Source organism: Amphiprion ocellaris, chromosome 20, assembly GCF_022539595.1.
Source record: "Amphiprion ocellaris isolate individual 3 ecotype Okinawa chromosome 20, ASM2253959v1, whole genome shotgun sequence".
NCBI classification, from domain to species: domain Eukaryota; kingdom Metazoa; phylum Chordata; class Actinopteri; family Pomacentridae; genus Amphiprion; species Amphiprion ocellaris.
The window spans coordinates 17,221,781-17,248,436 of NC_072785.1; the positions used below are offsets into that span (position 1 = coordinate 17,221,781).

General features: G+C 38.1%; 1 protein-coding gene and 1 long non-coding RNA gene across 3 annotated transcripts in view; one reads left to right on the forward strand and one right to left on the reverse strand.

Annotated features, from left to right (window-relative positions):
- Positions 1–8,429: 8,429 nt before the first annotated feature.
- Positions 8,430–12,387, reverse strand: LOC129347704 (uncharacterized). 2 transcript variants are annotated; one of them, XR_008599933.1, is made up of 4 exons: positions 11,519–12,387; positions 10,516–10,616; positions 9,635–9,776; positions 8,430–8,751 (listed from the first exon to the last, which is right to left on the reverse strand). It is a non-coding gene; the product is annotated as an uncharacterized LOC129347704 (long non-coding RNA). The 2 variants fall into 2 exon arrangements; XR_008599932.1 differs by having other exon boundaries at positions 8,431–8,751; positions 10,516–12,020.
- Positions 12,388–21,310: 8,923 nt separating this feature from the next.
- Positions 21,311–26,656, forward strand: part of LOC111587664 (KATNB1-like protein 1) — a 38,270-nt gene continuing 32,924 nt past the window's right edge. The window contains exon 1 of the mRNA XM_035942679.2: positions 21,311–21,491. The gene's annotated coding sequence lies outside the window, so the exon portion shown is untranslated. The remainder of the gene's footprint in view (positions 21,492–26,656) is intronic.

Sequence of the window (26,656 nt, forward strand, 5' to 3'; positions counted from 1 at the left end):
AACTTATTTGTCATCTTCTGGTAGCACTGTATGAAAAATGAACCAACAAAGTCACATGGATTCATTCTTGTGATCCATTAATGTTTTGTATGAGGTTTCATAGCAACTCATCCATTAGTTTTCAGATATTTCAGCCTGGATCAACCAACCGAAAGGCAAACATCTCTGTCCCTGGAACTGCTAAAAACCTGTTTCTGCATGAGTTTCTTATCTATAATATCATTAGTTAATGGCTGAATAATTTCAAGGTTTTAAACAATCTGGAAACTTATTGAAACGGATGAATCAATGTCAGTAATTAGTATCAAAATTCAGTTTCAGGTCAGGAAGTCAGGAATTCAAGGATCACGTCATCGGCTACTGAATACACTGTCCTCCCAAAGGGATTACGACTTTACTTTGGCTTTAAAATGTCAATATTTCAAGTGGAGTATTGAGTAACACGTGCCCAGTGACATTTTTATTTCTTGTAATTCTACACTTTTATTTTGTGGAATAAAAAATGAAAATGTTTTTTCATTTTTTATTCCACAAAATAAAAAGCATAGCAACTCATCCATTAGTTGTTGAGATATTTCAGCCTGGATCAGACCAACCGAAAGGCAAACATCTCTGTCCCTGGAACTGCTAAAAACCTGTTTCTGCATGAGTTTCTTATCTATAATATCATTAGTTAATGGCTGAATAATTTCAAGGTTTTAAACAATCTGGAAAACTTATTGAAACGGATGAATCAATGTCAGTAATTAGTATCAAAATTCAGTTTCAGGTCAGGAAGTCAGGAATTCAAGGATCACGTCATCGGCTACTGAATACACTGTCCTCCCAAAGGGATTACCGACTTTACTTTGGCTTTAAAATGTCAATATTTCAAGTGGAGTATTGAGTAACACGTGCCCCAGTGACATTTTTATTTCTTGTAATTCTACACTTTTATTTTGTGGAATAAAAAATGAAAAAACATTTTGATGGCAATTTGTTGTGGCAGACTGCAAATTCTGAATTGAATGTAACATTTTCAGTCTTTTACTATGTTCAGGGACAAGGCTGATTATCGCAACGTTAGCTTTAGCGTGGTGACCAAATGGGTTTATTTTATTCACTTGCAGTGTGATTAATGTGGATATTTAAATCAAATATCCTCCTTTTCAGAGACAGACTCTGTTGTGTTCATGTCGCTAAGCAATAGAAGGATATTACAGTGGTCCTTTCAGCACAGGTCTGCTTTTCATCATTTTGATCGTCGGGTCTTTGAACTTGTCATTTTTTTAACTCTGGCATTTTGAGAGTCAAAAAACATTTTCTGAAATGCGACACGGCAGCTGCGCTTTAAGGAAAATTCACTTAAAAAACAGACATTAGTATTTGAAATGCTTTTCTGTGTGTGTCTGATTGAGGAAAACCTTGAGAAAAACACTTTAGACTGACTGGAAAAATGTACCCAAATTCTACGAACAAACAGTCTACACCAGAGAATCCACCTTCATTTCAACAAAATTCAAATAAACATTTACATACTTCTGAAATAATTTACAAGGCTGCACATCACTTTTGTGCCATGAATCACAGAATCAGATTTGTCTCAAGAGGTTTTACTTAAAGTGCTTTAAAAATAAACCATCATTGTTTGCTGACATGCCACCGTATCGAGCATCCCTCAGCGGTCGGGAGTCTCGGCCAGGTCCTTACACCTAGAACACCCAGGCTCACAGAAACCCTACTGTGATTCTTATGTAACATGTTGCTCCAGACATTTAATTACATCCATTTGAGAATCCATTCATTATGTCTTCTTTCTAGAAGTATGGATTCGTGCCAATGGCATTTACATGGTGAAAAGCCATGGAAAATCTCCTTGTTAAGGAGGATAATTGAGCTTCTGCGGTCGCCTTATATTTACTTCTCCTGTTGTGTCTGTTTACAATGAGGCTTTTTAACCCTTTAAGACCCCACCATTGTCCAAGTCCGCCAGGACATATTTTACATTTTTACATGCTGTAGTGCCATTTTTGGAGTATTTATATTTGCTTTACATCAAAATAACCCTGATATCCCAAATTTTAATATGTATTGACTTATGTCTTAACTACTACAAAAAAATTGCTTAAAAGTGCAATAAACCTTAAAAAAATTAAAACGTTTTTGTTTTTTTTCACATATATTTCAAAATACAGAAATTGCATAGCTGTAAATTTGTAAATGTAAAAAAGTTGCACAATATCCTTTGGAACCACAGGAAAATTCATTTGAGTCTGTACATAATTTGCTTTTTGAGATATTGGTCAATTTTGTAACCTGTAAAAAAAACGAAAATAAACAAAACTGCAAATTTGCAGAGACAACATCAACATCAAAACAAATTATTTACAATAGTGCAATCAAATTTCTAAGTGTGCCAGATACTTATGAACACACATATTTTATGTACAAAACCATGGTCAGACCATAAAAAGTGCATTTTGAAAATAAAAGAAAATCGTTTTTACTGAGTTGAATCAGAAACAGTATTTTGATGGTCTCCTGGTCCAAGTACTTGGACAGGTCTGATGGAGGAAGGGCTGTCCACATATTCTGACGGAGGTGGCTGGACACCTGGCCTCCTTTTTCGGCAGGAGAATGTGGCAGAGGAAGGTAAGCTGTCAGGTTCCTTCTCAGTTTTCCAGCCAGCTGTAGAGGAGCGCCTCTGGGCCCGGAGCGCTCGCTGGTGGAGCGGCTGCTGCAGCGTCTCCTGGCTGGAGGACGGTCTGTCCCTCTACTTCTCGCTGGGTACCAGGACAGCAGGAGACCTCCATTCTCTCCTCTTCCTCCTCCTCCTCCTTCCCAACATTGTAAATGCTGCACACAGAAAAAGTTACGTGGTACGTTAGCTGTGCGCAGCACATGACTTGTAAAAATGATGCGTATTTTGCGCGGAATGCTTTCGGCGGCGTTACATGTATATTATACTTTCTTTACTTTTCTCCAACTCAAAACAAACAACTTCTCATGAATACAGACTTACATGTCACTGGAATGATCACTTCCTTCGATAAGATTGGCTTCATCCGCGCTGGTGGCAGAATCCGGGCCAGATGAGTGGCTGGACTCTTCATCCGACGCTGTAGTTTGCTGGAGAGCTTCGCTCCAGATGTAAAATAGTTTGGTGCGACCAGGTTTTCGCGGGTCCTCAACTAATGTGTGGAAGTGTGTCAAAGGTGTGTGTGGTGGGTCCGTGTACGGATCTGGTAATTGGATTTTCCGTTCTGAAACAACGGGTATTGAAAAACAAAAAACGAGTGGTTATTTGATTTTCGTTTTAAAATACAAAAATTTAAATTGAAATACAAGGCGTTTTTCCTTTTCATGATCAAAAAGGGATGTACGATTTTTTTAAATGCTTTGATTTTCGTTTTATATTTAGAATAACAAGAAAGCAAAATCAGTAAGAGACAGAAACGAAAAAAGGTCCGTTTTTTCATTTTCTGAGACCGGAAGTGGTCATCAGCAAGTGTGGAGCCAAACGACAACAAGATTCTCAGAGGGCGGAGCCAGAGAGCAGCGATTGGTCAGACTGACTGAGAGCCAGAGAGCAGTGATTGGTCAGACCATAGATACTATAGAAGACAGCGCGCTAGCGTATCTAGTCTTCTATGCTATCTCTGGTCGGCACGTCTGGTAGCATCTCTGGCTGCTGTTGATCTTGTTTTTGGAGGTAAAACACGGTAAGAAGATAAATACTTCTAACCAGTAGCGTTGTTTTGTTGTACGTTAAGTCAGCGACTTGTGAAGAGTTGTGTTTTGTCGTGTTTGAGCAGTTGGTCCGGACGCGTTAGCTAGCTAAGCGGCTAAGTTAGCTAGCGGGCTAATTAACACTAGGTGGCTAACTTACCGCCTGAACACCTGTGTTAGTTGCTGCTGCAGCTGCTCCGTCATTAATAGACTGACCTTCTCAACCTGTATTTCTCTGCTGTGTATTTTAGGTTTTAAAAAAGTTATTTATTCTTTAAGGTTAACTGAAACCCGTTGAGCTGCACTGAAGTTTAACATTCAGCTGGTTTGAATTAAACTGCGCTTAACTTAACATTGTGCAACATTACCTCTCTGAATCTCTATAATTTCATTAAATTCCTTCTCTCCTTCCACTGCTCAAGTTCAATCCAATATATAAAATGATATTAATAGTGAATAAACTAACAACCAGCCATTGTATTTATTTATTACTGTATGTATTTGTAGTAAAACATGAGTTGAAACATTCTACTTTTGGATCTAGAACTGCACAAGTCGTTCATTTTCAGTCACCTGACGAGTTAAACTCCCCTTTTTTATGTAGGTTGAAGCAGAAAGTCTGAGTTAACAAAGAAAGTTGTTTATAATTTGTGATACCTGTTATCTCTGACTGAGGCTTTAGTTTTTTTTGAGCTGATTTACACGTAGAAACTTTGTTCAGGAAAATTTCTCAGTAGCTCAGAGGACTGCTGCTTTTTACACAACCTTGTAAGAGAATGTCTGTCAATGCTTTCAGCAGAATTTAGAAACACAACACTTCCTAAACAGATATTTTGAGGCTGTGAGTCTGACGTTTGAGAGTATATCAGTGTGTTTGTTTGTGGGTCTTTCTGTTTCTAGGTGGAAGCTGAATTAGTGAGGATGACTCCTGCTCCTGTCATCTCTAAGCTCCTCACACATCTTTACCTGCACATGAGGAAAATCACTCCTGTAGAATGCAGGTATGTTTGTCATTATTATAAAAAGATGTTGCCTGGTGACCTGTCAGAAACCCATCATACAGAGTCAGCCAAAATAATGTTTACACACATCAGGGAAAAGAAAAACTTGCATAAATATTTCAATATTAAATTTATTCAGACATCACGAGATTAATAAAAGTTATCTTGGCCTCTACAATTACAAGAGGTGCTCAAAGTGGTGGCCACTGGCTTCCAGACATTTCTGTTGTGTTGTAGACGTCACTTGTTGATGCTCCATTCATGAGGGTAGGCCATCTGTTGGGAAAAACATCGTACAACAGGACACAGAGTTTATCGTGATTTGACAAACTTAAAAAGAGGGTATCTATATGTGTAAGAAGTACTTATACAAATGAAATATTTTTAAAAGTTTTTTCTTTTCCTGATGTGTGTCTACATTATTCTGGCTGACTCTGACTCTCTGAACTTAATGAGAACAAAACTGTCATTTAATTGTTGCTCTGAAAGCTTCTTTAAGTGAAAACCAGCTGGTGTTCTGCTTTGAAACAAACTGCTGTTGAGGTCTGTGTTTTAGGTTTAAACCCCCACAGTTTCTGAATGAACTGATTAGTTTGGTTTTTTTTCTTGATCAATGTGGACGTTATAATTGATGGTAACATTTACTGATCATATAATCAGCATGACAATATAACAGTATAACATTCTGACCACCTGACTAATACTGTGTTGGTCCCTTTATGCTGCTAAAACTCCTCTGATCCAGTGGTTCATCAGAACCTCTGGGGATGTCCTGTGGATTCTGTGGATCCTGTGGGTTGCAGGGTGGGTCCTACCTAGACCAGGCTGATCCTGGACCATCCCCACAGATGCTCAATCAGATCTGGATGTGGGAGTGTGGAGCCCAGGTGAACAGCTTAAGCTCTGTCGTGTTCCTCCGGACCACTCCTGAGCAGTTTTAGTTCTTCCCTGCTGAGGGTGGCAGCTGGCATCAAGGACTGCTGTTGCCATGGAGACTAGGGGGGTTGTTTGTCCTGCAGTGTTTAGGTGTGGTACATGTCAAACATCCACATGAACGTCAAGGTTTCCCAGCAGAACGTTGCATTAGAACAAGATGATGGATGTTGTTCTCTTCAGCTTGTCAAGTGGTCAGAATGTTGTGGCTGATCTGGTGGATCCTGTCTGCCTTTACTCTGCACATCCAGAGTTATACAAAAAGTGTAGTATGTGTGCAGTGGCAGAAGAGATTTACTTTATTGTAATGCAGTTTTAGTGGTCCACATCAGAGAAAATCATATCCATATACAGATTTTTATTAATTCCAGGGGCTGGTTCAGTAAAGATTTATAATAAGAACTACATCAGATAATTCTTTGTTGCAGTTGGAATTTTGCAGCCTGAGAGATGGTTGAGAGGTTTGCAGTCTCTTGTTTTAGCAAAATATGTTATAATAGAAGTTCTTTATTGTCCATTGTACATGAAATTATCTGCAAACCAGCAAAGTGTATCAGTCTGAGGTATCTAATAAATAAAGTAAAGAAAAATGCTTCTATAGCCAATAATAAACGGATATTTTGAGGGAATATTCCTAAAAAGGAAAGAAAAGCTCATTGTCCACTCCTCTCTAGGATAAACTGTCATTAAAAATTGACTTTAAATTTAGCTTCAACACAAGATAAAAAACATTTACTTTCATTACTGATGTCAAGTTTTAATAAGTTCATGCTACTTCTTTATAAAATGATGAAAGTGAATAAATTGTATTCTGTGATCTGTGTTTGATTTCTGTCTTTTCTCCTGTCATCCAGATGTTCAGAGGAGATGATGCCACATCTGGTCCAGCTGATGGAAGGTCTTGAAGTTCTCTGACTGGCCTCCACTGAAGATGGTCGTCTCACTGGATTTAAGGGTTCAGATGCTCAGTAACAAACTCCACCAATGAGCCAAACAGGGAAGCTTCGAGGTTTATTAAATGTTGCTATGAAGGTATCGCTGTTTTTCTTTATGAATGCAATGAGCTCCAACTGAAACTTGAATTAGAACTTAGAAGTAAATCCCCTCACCTTCCATCTGAAAGGATTAGTTGCATTAATAACCTCATAACATTCTAATTTTTATTTCAGTCTTGGTTGGAAATAGAATCTCTGTATTGATTCAGGTAAAAAACTGAACTTCACAGCATGTTGGAGCAAAACAACCAGATGAAAACTGTGATGGTGTTGGATTGTCAGACGTAATGTTGCAGCTCAAAGCAGCTTTTCTATCCTCAGTTCATTCTGACATTCAGCTATGAATCAACACAGCAGATGGTGATCCATGCTGTGGAAGTCTCACATCTCCTGATTCTAAATGGAGCTGCGTTGCACTTTTTACACTGTTTATTCACCAACACTTTATTTAATAAAAGTCCCATCTAGTTTTTATGAGGAATGTGATGTTTTAATTTCTCTGTGAATAACTGCAGTCTAATGCAACAGCTGGAGTTGTAACATCCTGTCCTGATATTGATCATGAAGTATTGATCAGAATACTTCTGGTCAGCAGTCATCCTGAAGTTTTATATTAAAATCTTTACTTGTGTTGTGAACTTTGGTAAGAAGCAGAAACGTTAGCGTTGCCATGGATACATGAGTGTTAAATTCTGTCCATGTTTCCATTTTGGGAAATTCAGTCCAGTTCCAGAATGTGGAGGAATTTAGTCTCACAATCACAGACAACAAATATTATCTGAAAGTCGGGTTATTGTTGTTTATCAGCACAATACAAAAAGATTAATGTTAGAAATATTCCAGTTAAGACTCTAGAATATCATGATTTATGTAAATTTACCTCAATAATATGAATGTTCAGGTTAAGATTGTACAGTGATATTTATTATGTAAGTTTAGCTGATTAAAGTTTATGACTCTGCACTAAATATTATAATAATGATGATTTAAATAATGATAATTAAATAATATTTTAGTGCAGAGTCATAAACTTTAATCAGCTAAACTTACATAATAAATATCACTGCACAATCTTAACCTGAACATTCATATTATTGAGGTAAATTTACATAAATCATGATATTCTAGAGTCTTAACTGGAATATTTCTAACATTAATCTTTTTGTATTGTGCTGATAAACAACAATAACCCGACTTTCAGATAATATTTGTTGTCTGTGATTGTGAGACCTAAATTCCTCCACATTCTGGAACTGGACTGACATTTCCCAAAATGGAAACATGGACAGAATTTAACACTCATGTATCCATGGCAACAGCTAACGTTTCTGCTTCTTACCAAAGTTCACAACACAAGTAAAGATTTTAATGTAAAACTTCAGGGATGACTGCTAACCATAAGTATTCTGATCAATACTTCATGATCAATATCAGGACAGATGTTACAACTCCAGCTGTTCCATTAGACTGCAGTTATTCACAGAGAAATTAAAACATCACATTCCTCATAAAAACTAGATGGGACTTTTATTAAATAAAGTGTTGGTGAATAAACAGTGTAAAAAGTGCAAAGCAGCTCCATTAAATCAGGAGATGTGAGACTTCCACAGCATGGATCACCATCTGCTGTGTTGATTCATAGCTGAATGTCAGAATGAACTGAGATAGAAAAGCTGCTTTGAGCTGCAACATTACTGGTCTGACAATCCAACACCATCACAGTTTTCATCTGGTTGTTTTGCTCCAACATGCTGTGAAGTTCAGTTTTTACCTGAATCAATACAGAGATTCTATTTCCAACCAAGACTGGAAATAAAAATTAGAATGTTATGAGGTTATTAATGCAACTAAATCCTTTCAGATGGAAGGATTTACTTCTAAGTTCTAATTCAAGTTTCAGTTGGAGCACATTGCATTCACAAAGAAAAACAGCGATACCTTCATAGCAACATTTAATAAACCTAAAGCTTCCCTGTTGGCTCATTGGTGGAGTTTGTTACTGAGCATCTGAACCTTAAATCCAGTGAGACGACCATCTTCAGTCGAGGCCAGTCAGAGAACTTCAAGACCTTCCATCAGCTGGACCAGATGTGGCATCATCTCCCTCTGAACATCTGGATGACAGGAGAAAAGACAGAAATCAAACACAGATCACAGAAATACAATTTATTCACTTTCATCATTTTATAAAAGTAGCATGAACTTTATTAAAACTTGACAATATCAGTAATGAAAGTAAATGTTTTTATCTTGTGTTGAAGCTAAATTTAAAGTCAATTTTAATGACAGTTTATCCTGAGAGGAGTGAAAATGGAGCTTTTCTTTCCTTTTTAGAATATTCCCTCAAAATATTCCGTTTATTATTGGCTTTAGAAGCATTTTTCTTTATTTATTTTTAGATACCTCAGACTGATACACTTTGCTGGTTTGCAGATAATTTCATGTACAATGACAATAAAGATCTTCTATTATAACATATTTTGCTAAAACAAGAACTGCAAACCTTCTCAACCATCTCTCAGGCTGCAAAATTCCAACTGCAACAAAGAATTATCTGATGTAGTTCTTATTATAATCTTTACTGAACCAGCCCTGGAATTAATAAAAATCTGTATATGGATATGATTTTCTCTGATGGGACCACTAAAACTGCATACAATAAAGTAAATCTCTTCTGCACTGCACACATACTACACTTTTGTATAACTCTGGATGTCAGAGTAAAGGCAGACAGATCCACTGATCAGCCACAACATTCTGACCACTGACAGCTGAAGAGAACAACATCCATCATCTTGTTCTAATGCAACGTTCTGCTGGGAAACCTTGACGTTCATGTGGATGTTTGACATGTACCACCACCTAAACACTGCAGGACAAACAACCCCCTAGTCTCCATGGCAACAGCAGTCCTTGATGCCAGCTGCCACCCTCAGCAGGAAGAACTAAAACTGCTCAGGAGTGGTCCGAGGAACACGACAGAGCTAAGCTGTTCACCTGGGTTCCACACTCCCCACATCCAGATCTGATTGAGCATCTGTGGGATGGTCCAGGATCAGCCTGGTCCAGGTAGGACCCACCCTGCAACCCACAGGATCCACAGAATCCACAGGACATCCCCAGAGGTTCTGATGAACCACTGGATCAGAGGAGTTTTAGCAGCATAAAGGGACCAACACAGTATTAGTCAGGTGGTCAGAATGTTGTACTGTTATATTGTCATGCTGATTATATGATCAGTAAATGTTACCATCAATTATAACGTCCACATTGATCAAGAAAAAAAACCAAACCATCAGTTCATTCAGAAACTGTGGGGTTAAACCTAAAAACACAGACCTCAACAGCAGTTTGTTTCAAAGCAGAACACCAGCTGGTTTTCACTAAAGAAGCTTTCAGAGCAACAATTAAATGACAGTTTTGTTCTCATTAAGTTCAGAGAGTCAGAGTCAGCCAGAATAATGTAGACACACATCAGGAAAAGAAAAACTTTTAAAAATATTTCATTTGTATAAGTACTTCTACACATATAGATTCCTCTTTTTAAGTTTTATCAAATCACGATAACTCTGTGTCCTGTTGTACGATGTTTTCCCAACAGATGGCATTACCCTCATGAATGGAGCATCAACAAGTGACGTCTACAACACAACAGAAATGTCTGGAAGCCAGTGGCCACCACTTTGAGCACCTCTTGTAATTGTAGAGGCCAAAGATAACTTTTATTAATCTCGTGATGTCTGAATAAATTTAATATTGAAATATTTATGCAAGTTTTTCTTTTCCTGATGTGTGTAAACATTATTTTGGCTGACTCTGTATGATGGGTTTCTGACAGGTCACCAGGCAACATCTTTTTATAATAATGACAAACATACCTGCATTCTACAGGAGTGATTTTCCTCATGTGCAGGTAAAGATGTGTGAGGAGCTTAGAGATGACAGGAGCAGGAGTCATCCTCACTAATTCAGCTTCCACCTAGAAACAGAAAGACCACAAACAAACACACAGATATACTCTCAAACGTCAGACTCACAGCCTCAAAATATCTGTTTAGGAAGTGTTGTGTTTCTAAATTCTGCTGAAAGCATTGACAGACATTCTCTTACAAGGTTGTGTAAAAAGCAGCCTGTCCTCTGAGCTACTGAGAAATTTTCCTGAACAAAGTTTCTACGTGTAAATCAGCTCAAAAAAAACTAAAGCCTCAGTCAGAGATAACAGGTATCACAAATTATAAACAACTTTCTTTGTTAACTCAGACTTTCTGCTTCAACCTCACATAAAAAGGGGAGTTTAACTCGTCAGGTGACTGAAAATGAACGACTTGTGCAGTTCTAGATCCAAAAGTAGAATGTTTCAACTCATGTTTTACTACAAATACATACAGTAATAAATAAATACAATGGCTGGTTGTTAGTTTATTCACTATTAATATCATTTTATATACTGGATTGAACTTGAGCAGTGGAGGAGAGAAGGAATTTAATGAAATTATAGAGATTCAGAGAGGTAATGTTGCACAATGTTAAGTTAAGCGCAGTTTAATTCAAACCAGCTGAATGTTAAACTTCAGTGCAGCTCAACGGGTTTCAGTTAACCTTAAAGAAAAATAACTTTTTTAAAACCTAAAATACACAGCAGAGAAATACAGGTTGAGAAGGTCAGTCTATTAATGACGGACAGCTGCAGCAGCAACTAACACAGGTGTTCAGCGGTAAGTTAGCCACCTGTGTTGATTAGCCCGCTAGCTAACTTAGCCGCTTAGCTAGCTAACGCGTCCGGACCAACTGCTCAAACACGACAAAACACAACTCTTCACAAGTCGCTGACTTAACGTACAACAAAACAACGCTACTGGTTAGAAGTATTTATCTTCTTACCGTGTTTTACTCCAAAAACAAGATCAACAGCAGCCAGAGATGCTACCAGACGTGCCGACCATAGATATATAGAAGACTAGATACGCTAGCGCGCTGTCTTCTATATTATCTATGGTCTGACCAATCACTGCTCTCTGGCTCTCAGTCAGTCTGACCAATCGCTGCTCTCTGGCTCCGCCCTCTGAGAATCTTGTTGTCGTTTGGCTCCACACTTGCTGATGACCACTTCCGGTCTCAGAAAATGAAAATACGGACCTTTTTTCGTTTCTGTCTCTTACTGATTTTGCTTTCTTGTTATTCTAAATATAAAACGAAAATCAAAGCATTTAAAAAAAATCGTACATCCCTTTTTGATCATGAAAAGGAAAAACGCCTTGTATTTCAATTTAAATTTTTGTATTTTAAAACGAAAATCAAATAACCACTCGTTTTTTGTTTTTCAATACCCGTTGTTTCAGAACGGAAAATCCAATTACCAGATCCGTACACGGACCGACCACACACACCTTTGACACACTTCCACACATTAGTTGAGGAGCCGCGAAAACCTGGTCGCACCAAACTATTTTACATCTGGCGTGAAGCTCTCCAGCAAACTACAGCGTCGGATGAAGAGTCCAGCCACTGGTCTGGCCCGGATTCTACCACCAGCGCGGATGAAGCCGATCTTATCGAAGGAAGTGATCATTCCAGTGACATGTAAGTCTGTATTCATGAGAAGTTGTTTGTTTTGAGTTGGAGAAAAGTAAAGAAAGTATAATATACATGTAACGCCGCCGAAAGCATTCCGCGCAAAATACGCATCATTTTTACAAGTCATGTGCTGCGCACAGCTAACGTACCACGTAACTTTTTCTGTGTGCAGCATTTACAATGTTGGGAAGGAGGAGGAGGAGGAAGAGGAGAGAATGGAGGTCTCCTGCTGTCCTGGTACCCAGCGAGATGTAGAGGGACAGACCGTCCTCCAGCCAGGAGACGCTGCAGCAGCCGCTCCACCAGCGAGCGATCCGGGCCAGAGGCGCTCTCTACAGCTGGCTGGAAAACTGAGAAGGAACCTGACAGCTTACCTTCTCTGCCACATTTCCTGCCGAAAAGGAGGCCAGGTGTCCAGCCACCTCCGTCAGAATATGTGGACAGCCCTTCTCCATCAGACCTGTCCAAGTACTTGGACCAGGAGACCATCAAAATACTGTTTCTGATTCAACTCAGTAAAAACGATTTTCTTTTATTTTCAAATGCACTTTTTATGGTCTGACCATGGTTTTGTACATAAAATATGTGTGTTCATAAGTATCTGGCACACTTACAAATTTGATTGCACTATTGTAAATAATTTGTTTTGATGTTGATGTTGTCTCTGCAAATTTTGCAGTTTTGTTTATTTTCGTTTTTTTTACAGGTTACAAAATTGACCATATCTCAAAAAGCAAATTATGTACAGACTCCAAATGAATTTCCTGTGGTTCCAAAGGATATTGTGCAACTTTTTTACATTTACAAATTTACAGCTATGCAATTTCTGTATTTTGAAATATATGTGAAAAAAACAAAAACGATTTTAATTTTTTTAAGGTTTATTGCACTTTTAAGCAATTTTTTTGTAGTAGTTAAGACATAAGTCAATACATATTAAAATTTGGGATATCAGGGTTATTTTGATGTAAAGCAAATATAAATACTCCAAAAATGGCACTACAGCATGTAAAAATGTAAAAATATGTCCTGGCGGACTTGGACAATGGTGGGTCTTAAAGGGTTAAAGCCTCATTGTAAACAGACACAACAGGAGAAGTAAATATAAGGCGACCGCAGAAGCTCAATTATCCTCCTTAACAAGGAGATTTTCCATGGCTTTTCACCATGTAAATGCCATTGGCACGAATCCATACTTCTAGAAAGAAGACATAATGAATGGATTCTCAAATGGATGTAATTAAATGTCTGGAGCAACATGTTACATAAGAATCACAGTAGGGTTTCTGTGAGCCTGGGTGTTCTAGGTGTAAGGACCTGGCCGAGACTCCCGACCGCTGAGGGATGCTCGATACGGTGGCATGTCAGCAAACAATGATGGTTTATTTTTAAAGCACTTTAAGTAAAACCTCTTGAGACAAATCTGATTCTGTGATTCATGGCACAAAAGTGATGTGCAGCCTTGTAAATTATTTCAGAAGTATGTAAATGTTTATTTGAATTTTGTTGAAATGAAGGTGGATTCTCTGGTGTAGACTGTTTGTTCGTAGAATTTGGGTACATTTTTCCAGTCAGTCTAAAGTGTTTTTCTCAAGGTTTTCCTCAATCAGACACACACAGAAAAGCATTTCAAATACTAATGTCTGTTTTTTAAGTGAATTTTCCTTAAAGCGCAGCTGCCGTGTCGCATTTCAGAAAATGTTTTTTGACTCTCAAAATGCCAGAGTTAAAAAAATGACAAGTTCAAAGACCCGACGATCAAAATGATGAAAAGCAGACCTGTGCTGAAAGGACCACTGTAATATCCTTCTATTGCTTAGCGACATGAACACAACAGAGTCTGTCTCTGAAAAGGAGGATATTTGATTTAAATATCCACATTAATCACACTGCAAGTGAATAAAATAAACCCATTTGGTCACCACGCTAAAGCTAACGTTGCGATAATCAGCCTTGTCCCTGAACATAGTAAAAGACTGAAAATGTTACATTCAATTCAGAATTTGCAGTCTGCCACAACAAATTGCCATCAAAATGTTTTTTCATTTTTTATTCCACAAAATAAAAGTGTAGAATTACAAGAAATAAAAATGTCACTGGGGCACGTGTTACTCAATACTCCACTTGAAATATTGACATTTTAAAGCCAAAGTAAAGTCGGTAATCCCTTTGGGAGGACAGTGTATTCAGTAGCCGATGACGTGATCCTTGAATTCCTGACTTCCTGACCTGAAACTGAATTTTGATACTAATTACTGACATTGATTCATCCGTTTCAATAAGTTTTCCAGATTGTTTAAAACCTTGAAATTATTCAGCCATTAACTAATGATATTATAGATAAGAAACTCATGCAGAAACAGGTTTTTAGCAGTTCCAGGGACAGAGATGTTTGCCTTTCGGTTGGTCTGATCCAGGCTGAAATATCTGAACAACTAATGGATGAGTTGCTATGCTTTTTATTTTGTGGAATAAAAAATGAAAAAACATTTTCATTTTTTATTCCACAAAATAAAAGTGTAGAATTACAAGAAATAAAAATGTCACTGGGGCACGTGTTACTCAATACTCCACTTGAAATATTGACATTTTAAAGCCAAAGTAAAGTCGGTAATCCCTTTGGGAGGACAGTGTATTCAGTAGCCGATGACGTGATCCTTGAATTCCTGACTTCCTGACCTGAAACTGAATTTTGATACTAATTACTGACATTGATTCATCCGTTTCAATAAGTTTTCCAGATTGTTTAAAACCTTGAAATTATTCAGCCATTAACTAATGATATTATAGATAAGAAACTCATGCAGAAACAGGTTTTTAGCAGTTCCAGGGACAGAGATGTTTGCCTTTCGGTTGGTCTGATCCAGGCTGAAATATCTGAACAACTAATGGATGAGTTGCTATGAAACCTCATACAAAACATTAATGGATCACAGAGAATGAATCCATGTGACTTTGTTGGTTCATTTTTCATACAGTGCTACCAGAAGATGACAAATAAGTTTTAGAGCAAAATATGTGACAAAATACAAGATAAACTACTGTTACGCCCAGCCTCGGGGTCACTGTGCGTAACACGAAGAGGCATCCTTCCCCTGGTCCCAAGCATTTCCAACACACGTTTTCGCATAAAATTTAGGTATTTATTTCTCAACAAATTTTAAGAACTGAAACAATGGGGGACTGGTAACTGAAAGCGACAGTGAGCAAAACCAAAACAACAAACAAAACGCCACTAAACGATTAACCCAAAACTGATCTGCCAAAAACAAAAAGGTAAAAAGAACAACAAAGTCTAACCTCCCTATCCTAACTTAAACATGAGAAAAAGCCGGTTAAACAAAAGGTGGCTGCTCACTGCGATCACTCAATATTAAATCCCTAAATCGCAGCTGATCACTGGAACCCAAGTGTGCTGACGTGTAGGTTGGAAGCAGGGTAGGATGTAGCCACGCCCTCGGACCCTCTGACCCGGAGTCGACGTCACGGTTCCGCCTTTATATCGCGGTCTTCCTGGTACAGCTAACCAATCCAGTGCCGAGCCGTTATCCTGGCGACCAACCGTGGCCGTGGTGCAGCGCAGCCCTATTTGCATACATGATAGGGATATAAAAAGGACACAGGCAGCACAGGAAACTACAATAACGACCGCAGTCATAACACTACCATAAAATTTCATATATATATATATATATATATATATATATATATATATATATATATAGATGTTCCCTTCAGGAAGAATTGTAATGATACAATTGTAATGACAATTGTAATCATTATATGTGTTACACACTAACTTTGTGATTGTATTGGATGCTACTAAAGGCTTGTGTCCAAAATCAGTCCTTATTTTTACTGCACTATATTTGTAACCACTGTGTGTATCTGCAGAGTTTCCCGTATGACGAATTAGTTTCCTCTGGCTAATTTTCTGGAAAGCCAATGGCAAACTATTCATTTTAAGTTCTTTTTCTGCCACAGGTTTGCCAAAATGTTCATTGTTTGCTACAAAATTGTATTTTATGTATTTTTGCAAATATTTTGGTCAGATTGAGACTCAAAAACTGTTCATCCATCAGCTAAACTCACTTGATTGTTCAGAGGATCACCAGTTAACCTACCATGCATGTCTTTGGACTGTGGAAGAAAGCTGGACCACCCAAAGTAAATCCATGCAGGGCCAGAAAGAACAGCCAACCAACAGGTTTGAACCCAGAACCTTTTAGTTGTGAGGTAACATTGCAGACCATCACCACATAAAATATGAACTTGTGGCAAACATACTGCAAACTGTAAACATTTCAGCAAACCTGCCCTAAGTTTTCTACAAAGAAATGCACCACAACTTTCCACAAAATCTGATTTGTACATGAAAATATGACCTTGGTGCAACTTTGTGGGAGCATTGCCATAGATTAAACACAACTGTCTACCAGAAACCTAAAACATATGGCACTGGCAAAACATAAGCGGACATGTTTGCCACGAAAGCCAAACACGTTACCAGAAGGTTACGAGAAGTTTATCCCTACTGACAAGCTGTGGTGGTGAACCAGCGGTGAACATCTCATTACTGCCAGAACGCTGCTGGAGGTTTGGTACATTTGGCCAACTTTGGCAAACTTGCACCAGAGTTTTCTGCAAAAAAAAAAATAAATTTTTTTGCCTAAAATCAAAATGGCTGCAAACATTTTGTTTTTGTAAGAGAGTGTCAATGTATCGGCAATGGAACAACTAAAAACAGCGTTCATGGTATGTGCCCTACTTTTAGTTCCACTGCATTTTATACATGTGAAAAAGTGATGTGACTCTAGAGTGTCCAAAATCTCAACACAGCAACTATAAAGTGTCCATTACATGGGAATCAGTGAACAAGAGCATCCTCTTGCAAAAAGATATGTCATTTATTACTTCAAGGTCCAAACCCAAGATCTTCTGTTTATTTAAATTTGGAGAAGGAAAGAATGCTGTGACACATTTAAATTGTATAAAATAATTTGGAAATCAGTTTTATTGGATCACAAAGAATAGCATATCGGCTTTCTGATCGCATATTCTTCTTGACATTTACTAGCATGCCACACACCGGGAATTAAAAACCGCACCATCTTTAAAGTCAAGGCGTATCACACCACCAGGATTTATTTTTCCCCCGACTGCTCCCTTTATGGAAGTATAATTATAGAATTCTCATTTCCATAAATCCATTGTAAAAGCCAAACCAAACTTCCATGTAAAACAAAAGCTTGGTAGTCTGATGTTGTCTGCAGCCCTGGAATTGTTACTAATGGTTTATCAGCTTTTATGTTACTCATTCAGAGTAATATTCTGACTTTCCTTTACTCAAATATAAGCTCTTCAGCTTTGTACCAGTTGCTGGGTGGCTGAATGCTATAGTCATCTGGACAAATGGAACAATTATTTGGGTGTCTGTCTGCTCCTGCAGCTTGTGCATATAAGCAGGTATGACTAAAATGGTATCTGTGGTGGGAATGCTGTGGCTAACCACAGCTATGAATGGAGAGAAGCCTCGCATAAACACAGTTGCCTTGTTTTAATCCAGCTTCGTACAATTTAAACAAGACAGCTTTAACACTGTATATATCATGTCAGGTTCCTCACTGGGCTTTGTGTCAGCTGTCTGACAGTGAAGAGTTTACAGGCAGATGCTCCACTGATTCACAAACAACACCATGTCTGGGTTTTCATTCTATAAATACATCACCACAATTTTATGCCTTTGGATTTTAATTTTTCAAAATTGCTTTTTGACTCAATTATCCTTAGCTGATCTCCACATTAAGTACAATTGGTGACAACATCAGCCACCAGGCAAACTGTCTGGGTGAAAATAGTACCACCAGCCTTTAGAGACCCACCAGCAAGTCACAGTGAATTACAGCACATCTCGCTCATTTATCACAGTCTGGGGTTCAAACTTTAGTTGGAGAGACTGTTGAGATTGCAGCCAGGATTCTTCTCAAGAACAACTGTGCTGCCAACAAGAACAGCCACAGCTGGAGAGGAAAATAAAGCCTCTTTCTTCAACATGAAATTTGCTGTGTTGACTTGGTGTAACATTTTTCTGCATTTATTTCTTACACTGGCACCTAGTTAAGCAGTTCCCTTTTCAGACTGACTGCCAAATGCCACGTCCCACCCTAAAAAAAAACGTATTTCAACAGAATGAACAATTTAGACAAAATTTGATTACAGTGTAAAAACCTGCTAAGTAAACTCAAGACAAACACATGCAACAAGTAGCTTTAATGAATCCAATGTTTTTTAATACAGATGACCACTGAATATGATAGTATAGCATGTCAGACAAATTAAAACTATGAGGTTTAGTATGTCTGAAACTGACATTTATTTTTCTTACAAAATTCCTAAGATGACAGAAACAAAAGTGTTTTCATCCACAAGTTTTGAGTGTTTCTTAGATACTTTCCTATATGATACTTGTGTAAATAAGCTCATGTGGGATGCTCTTTGGTCCACATTAGTATCTTGTTATGTGCATTAGAAACTTCTGGTTTCTAGTGCGCACCATGCAATCTCAATTGTGTAGTTTCTGGCTGGCACTGGGTAGTTTCAGAGTAGTTTCTGATTAGTCCTGGAACATTTCTGGTCAGCAATGGATGACCTTCGATAGCTTCAGGTTAGCAATGGATTAGCAATGGAAAGTTTTTAAGTAGTTCTGGTTAGCACTGGATCATTTCTGGGCAGTACCAGGTCGATTCTGGTAGTATCAAGTAGTTTCTAGTCAGCACCAGGTAGTATTATGAAGGTTTCTTCTAGACACAAGTTTCTCATTCGCTTATGTGCCCGTAAGGACTCTTACATTATCCCTTGTTGTCTTATGCAAGAAACCTAAACCTGCTTTAAGCAAATAACTGCCTAATAGTGCATTAACTGATACCTCTGGCCTTTTGCCAGCAGTGGAAACAAGTTAAAAACATAAAAATAACAAATTTTGTCTTGATATGTATTTCAAGTTAGCTAACAGTGCCCTTTTATTAAAATAACACACAAAAAAAACGGAGCAACATCATCATTATCATCATTTGTCTGATGAATATAAATTCAATATTGAATGTCCTTTGAACTGTTTTTGGTCTCTACTTACTATGTGAAACATCAGCCTTTTTAGGTGCTAAAAGCTATAACATGTTCATTAGTTAGTAACTTTATGTGTTTTTGTGGTGCTGGACAGGGAGTATACAGCTGGTTTTGGCTGCAAACAGCTGCGTGGTGTAAGTTGAAAAGCTGATGAACCCTTTTACAGTAATTCAAAATAGCCAAAATGTTAGTTCAAAAAGAACTGAAAGACTGTAAAATATAGCAACAAAACTAATGTGATGATTTTCTGAAAAATTCATTACAAAAAGCTTCTTTTACAACAGCTTCTTCCTACTTTTCAAACTTAACATCCATGCAATGATAACAGCGTTATTAACGTTCCAGCTGCAGCACACCATGAATTTTCAGTTTTTCCTCACACTGAGGTTTTAGTAAGTGACTGGACTTGAACAGACCCACTTCCAGTAATCAATAAAATAATGACAAAAGGCCGACTGCACACTCCCTTTCATCAAATATTTGCACTTCCTTTGGCAAATTCCTGCCGAGTGACTTGTCCAACAAAAAGATGAAACATGTTTTTACTGAAACATACCATTGTGGAACACTGCATTCGGACTGGGAACAAAATCTAATGTTAACTTTCCATACTTGGTCATTGAATATATTTCATATTGCCTGGCCAGTGCTGGACACAATCCTCCAGAAATGATCGCAGCAATGGGATCACCTAAAGTTGCTTTAGACCAATAATTGACCACTTTTAAAGTGTTTCAGGGTTTCTGTTGTGTGCTGCTTTTTGGTCTTGGCTTACTGTGATGGTCAAATCAAATGGTCCATACAGAACACTTGTTTTTGTAACTTACTGACTTTAGTAAAAAAAATTTAACCAAGAAGGTTCACTACTTTTAAAACGTATGTCTTTTCGTATATATATATATATATATATATACATATATATATATATATATATATATATATATATATATATATATATATATATATATATATATATATATATATATATATACATATATATGTATATATATACATATATATATATATATATATATATACACATAAATATATAAAACTAATTTCACAGCGGTAGCCTATTAGCTGGTGGTCACAGAGTCCAGATTGATGTGTGATCCAAACTAGCTACACGTGATGCAGGCCTCTTTAAATACAGTGTACATAGATACCTAAGGAGCTGGAACAGCAACCGCTATGTTTGGAGGTTTTTCTCAGTTTTCTTCACTGCGTAGCAACCATGTTTACTCATGCCTATCAACACAGACTCCCAGAGGCCCTGCTACATGGGATCTGTATTACTCTTTTTGGCTGTGTACTGTTATGACTAATTTGTTGCAGATGGGTGATAAGAAATGTGGTGTAATTGACTGAAAAATCACATGTTCTTCACCATGGTACTAAATAATAAAACTAGAACAAACTAACAAAAAGTGGAGTTTCATGATTCATTATTGGACTCAACATCAATGCTATTTTTATGTCGTTCATCATAAAATAATGACAAATCGTGCTGTCTCTCTGGACATCCTGTTCCACTTGGTTTGCATCAATCAGGTGCAAAAGCATTGACGAGCACAAAAAAAACCCCCACACATAATCCAAAGCGGGTGATTTTTGATAAACTCTGACTCATGCCGATTTCGGTAAAAGCCTGATCAAATAATCAAGATCCAAAGGGCCCCTTCTGACATTACAAGCAGAGTGGAAAAGCTTGACATATGTTAAGATGTCCGCTGACGTCATGTCTTTATAGAATGATTATTGGTATCGCTGCAGTCTGGCGTGTTCATAACTGTGTTACTCTTTTTGTTTGATTTAGTCATACAACCTTAGTAACTCATTTGGGACAACAATAACAGCCTGTTTGTTCTTTGCTGGATTAACAAACAGCAGATTGTTCTGGTTTGTATGCTGGTGGTACCACCAGTCATACCAGACATTCCAGCCACCTCCATTGACAAATCCTGCATAGCTCAACGTTTAAGCCCTTAGCATACAAACGGATTCACTGCTAAGTCTATTATGTAATTAAAGTCTGCTGTTTCTGAGACTTTTTTACAGCGGTTGCCCCCCTCAGCAGGACGCAGCACCAGGACAGCAGCTGCCATATAAGGCCAGGGCTACTGTGTCATCGCAAAACCTCTCATAGGCAGAAATGGTACGTACTTTAAAAAATAACGACTTCCATCTCTCAGCTGTCTTTTATCAATCTTACTTTGTTCCTTTTCCATTCATTTTTTCCTTTTGTGTGTGCATATACAGTAGTTTATGTTCATGAGAATGGGATTGGTGAGGCTGAAATTTGTTTATCTAAAGAGCGTCTTTCCAATGCAGTCATCACTGATGTCAGGAAGTTTTCTGCTCAGAGAATGATTGATTATTGTTCATGTGGAGTCATATTCCCTGTAGTGGCTACTGAACCACAGAGATGTTTCACTGTATTGTTTAAGAATGATCTTCCCCTTGTAGTGGGAAGCTTTTAATCAAAAACTATGTAGTCTCTCTATTTCTGGTGGTGGGCAGACCACAACCAGTAAGAACAGCCCCTAAAATCCTGACTCTTATCATTTGGATTCATCTTCAAAGACACAATCTCACGCACTCAAACACCTCCCAGACTCTCTGTAGCGAGGATTTGCCACTTTAGAACTGGGATATAAAACATCTGGGACAAACACCATCAGAGTGGAACACACAATCAGATCTTAAAGCCGTTTGATACTTCAATAATATCATACTCACAGGAGAAGATGCTCTTTTCCCAGAATTAAAAGTGGAGGAAAGCTCTGTATCAAATTTGTGGTGTGCCAGTGAGGCGTGCCAGAGTTCAAGCATTTGATTGGGTTCAGCTGCTGTCAACAGTGGATTTATTCCAACTAGAAACTGGGTTACCTCTGTGAAGCAAGGGTGACATTATCAGATAATTAAAAGTATTCTTGTTGCTATAATTGGGGAACTGTTACATGTAATTATTTTTGTTAGGTCTTGCACTCAATGTTAATTAATATATAATTCACAGAAAAGCTATGATGAGAAGAGTCTACCTTTGACGCATCACCGCAAAAGAAAGCAAAAGGTATCATTAATAACCGACAATGGCTGCATTCCATTAAAGTGAGCCACTTCCATGTTCCTGGTACTGTCTATGCTGCATCACTGGAGCGGCTTACAGGAACAGAATGTAGCCATTACCGGTAATCCTGGTGCTTTTTTCTTCAATCCTCCGCAGAGCATCAAAATACAGAACATTATGAAGCATGGCACCTGAGCTAAGGTTATTTGTAACCTTAGCTATAAAAATCTAAGAAAAAATGCCTGAGTAGCATCATTATACATCTATATTCATTTCCAAATTTGGCTTTGAAATGGTTGGTGCTTTGATTGATATCAACACTTATATAAGCTGTTTTTGATTATGTTGCAACCTTGTCTCCTAAAAATGTTTCTGTACAACTAAAACTGCATCTTTATTTGTGTTTTAAAGGAAATGTATTTACTTCCCGGATGGTAAGACTGTGATGTAGTAATCTACCAGTTTGAAGGAGCCACAAAGTCTATGAAAGGATGTAAAAGGGGAGGAAGTGGCATTAGTCAGCAACAGAACGATTACCCAGAATTCCAGGGTTTGTGTCCCCCTGCGGGATCATTATTCTCAGACTTCAGTTCTGTTTTCATTTGTTCTTTTCACTCATTGTTTGTGGTTAGGCACCAAAATTATTTGGTTGGGGTTTGGAAAATAGCCTGCATGGTTTGGGTTTAAAATGTGACATTTTCAGTCTATCTTAGAAGTTTCATTACCAGGATGAGGATTATGATTGCTTGGCTGAGAAGGAGCAGCAGTGAAACAATGACATAAATGGCAAAGATATGTTGATTTGAAACATATTGTGATACATCATCGTGTTGCGATGCAGTCATATGGTTTATAATGAAAATATGATGAAAAAGCTATTGTAAAAATGTAATTCTTTTGGGTATTTTAGCAATTAGAGTCATATAACTGGAAGCTGAAACTTCAGAAAAAGGATTTTGCATGAAACCTTTATCCTAGTGTCTAAAAGACAGCGACCTAAATATCTGTTTCTCGTTTCTTTCTCTCTGTCCTTGTTTCGCTCCACAAATTATGAGAGCGAGTCTGTGTTGTGTCTGACTGTTGGCATCAGCAATAATTTTATTATTCTGACAGATGAAAATGGATCAGTGGTTCACAGTGCTGGCAGAGCAGCGACAGTCTGGACTACTCAAGGAGAAAATTACTGAGGATTAAAGTGGACAAAATATTAATCTACATTTATTAAAGTACAAACAAAAAAAGTTCTTCTAAAGACTAATGTGAATACATATACTACCTACATGTTCTGAAATCTATGTTAAGTATGTTAATTTAGAGAAATCTTCCAACCTTGGTATTTCTTACATACAAAAATCTGCGGCCAACTACTTCAAACTCTTGGGTATTTTTATATTGATCATAGATCAAACGACTATGTGTGAGGTTAAAGGTGTAGCTTGCAGGGATTAAATCCGAAGACAGAGATCCCCACTTCAGTCGCTTTTTGTGAAAAAAGCTCTCTTAAATCTATCTTACACAAACTGTCCAGTATTAAACGAAAGACAAACGTTCACAACAATATTTTTCCAAACACAAACAAGCATTTAAGTGTTATGTCTGAACTTAAATGGCGCCTCTTAAGCTTAGTGAGGTTCTACAAAGTGCTTTACAATGTTTCGCATTCAACCATTCACACCAGTGGTCTGTATGTATACATGCATTCAGTGAATGTATTCAAAGTAGCTTTCAAATGAGCCTTTATTCTTTTTGTGCTTTGAAAAATGTACATTAATACTTTGTCCATTTTAATCCTCAGTAATGTTCTCCTTGAGTAGTCCATTCTGTCACTGTTCTGCCAGCACTGTGAACCACTGATCCATTTTCATCTGTCAGAACACTCATGATTTGTGGAGCAAACAAGGACAGAGAGGAAGGAATGAGAACCAGATATTTAGGTCGCTGTCTTTTAGCTATCAAGATAAAGGCTACACGCAAAATCCTTTCTCTAAAATTTCAGTTTCCAGTTATACGACACTAATTGTTGAAACAACCAAAAGAAAAATGTCTTTAGGATGACCCTTTCATCAATTTTTGTTTATTAACCAAATGATTGCATTGCAACACGATCCAAGTGCGGTGCCAAAGGAAAAAGGAAAGTACAAACTGATATAGCAGACATTAAATTGTTTAGTGAAGTGTTATGCTGGCCGATCTCCCTGCTGGAGCTGGTGATGTCTGCTCTTCGTCTGAGCGAGAGCTGCTGCTCTGCCATTTCCTTCTCCCCTTCGCTCCTTCTCCCTGCTGAGGTAAAAATGAGTCACTGAGTCAGCAGCTGGTCTCCGTCATCCCCAGTATCGCCCAGGATTCCACAGGAGACCAGCTGCCGAATGGTTACACTCTGACGAAATCACTTCCCCTCTGGCCTTTTATGGCGATATTCACTGTCGACGAAAAGGCTTGTAATGAGAGATCTAAGGAGATTAGATTTTTGTTCATGGAAGTCAATGTGTAACTTGCATGCTTTGCAATGTTAATGGATTTTTGTTTAAACAACCCCTGTGTGTTCTAGTTCGGAACAGTCACAGGTCTAGATTTAAAATTCTGAGTCCTTGCAAAAATGTCTGTCATCTATAGATGCTTTTGAACATGTATATCATAGGGATCGATGCTATTTCTCTGGGAATCATGGATAACACTCACTCTTAAGAGGAAAAGTCTCAATGACGAGGGATGCCTTAATCAAGTTTTTTTTTGCCCCCAGTCCCATTCGAGTCTTTTCATATTGAGGATGTGCCAATACCAAACCCCTTGTTAAAATATTCTAATATATATATATATTTGACCATGGCTCCTTAATGTTTTGTAGGTGGTCATGAACCTTGTAAAACTCCAATTAGGAACTGTCTGAAAAGTCATGTCAAGAGACTAAGGTGTTACGTGGCTCCAAGAGCTTCAAAACACAGTGAAAATCTGTATTCTCAACCACAGTGAAGACTACTCATCCTGCTAATGTTACTACTCGCATCGCAGATATTACCAAGTCGCTGTTGGATTGCTTTTGTTTTCCAACCTAAAATGCTTCCACGCTGCAGACATTTTAGACGCGATCTGCCTCAAATTGTGCTGCAGACTGGTAGGTGGTAGTAATGTACCTTTAAGCTGGTTTGTCAACCTGCAATCAGACGTAAAGAAAAAGAAGGTCTGTGCTGTCTTGTTGCATATTCTGTGCAAGAGTGGACATAAACAAAGAATTGGGCTTAGGTCCGTGCTTAAAAAATCTGATTCCTATCATTTAGTTTGGATTGTGACATCTCTTTCAATGACTCTTTGAGGAGCTCCATACATTATCTTCTTTCTTTCGACTTTAAATGTCACCTGAGGGCAATTCAAAAATTAGGTTAAGGGCCTTCCAATGCCAACTTACGCACTGAGCCACCACTGCCATGCCTTTTTTGCAGGGTCTTTGCTTCTCAACCATTGATATGCGTCATATTAACTATCAAACTCACGTTTGTAAGTGATACATACAAGCCAAACGCATGTAAATATAGGATACAAGTGTTGGCTCCATTTGAGATGAAATAGAAAAAATTCCTACAATGTCATGGACACAATACTGTTGAGACGTTTCGGTTTAATCCAAAGTCATGGTCTGATCGACGACATACTTCAAGCCTTGCCGTGATCCTGGTTAAATCACTAGCATTCACAAGGGAACTGTCCTCTGTCTTGGGATGGAGAATGTGGCATCGTAATTGCTGGAACTCACAGCGAGTACTGTTTAAAAATGTTACCGCACTGGACAAAACTGAATCATAAAAACAAAAGGGAGGACTCCGTTTTTGCGGGGCTGTTGATTACGGATGAGTGGGTTCCATTATTCAATGTTTAAACCAAGGTGTTTAGTTTTCCCATTCCACTGGATAAAAGGACAGGCAGGTCTGTGTCTCGCTCCATCTCATCTTCCTTCCTGCTTTCCTGTGCAGGGAGGTGCTGTGCCGAGCGCTGCTTATTTGAGGAGCTGCTGTGGAATCTCCTGTCCCTTCTGTTTTGACCATGCAGACATGGCAGTGGAGAGGAGAGCTGGACCTGTCACTGCCCACTGACAGTTCACTCTCAGACAGCTCCTTCTGCTTGATGTTTATCCACGAGGCTATGTGGAAAATATAGCCTGAATTCTTGGACACACTCGGATCGCTCTCCATCCTTGCACCTGTTTTGTTTTCCAGGTGGCGTACTGTGAGGCCTACCCGAAGCCTCTTTATTTTTCA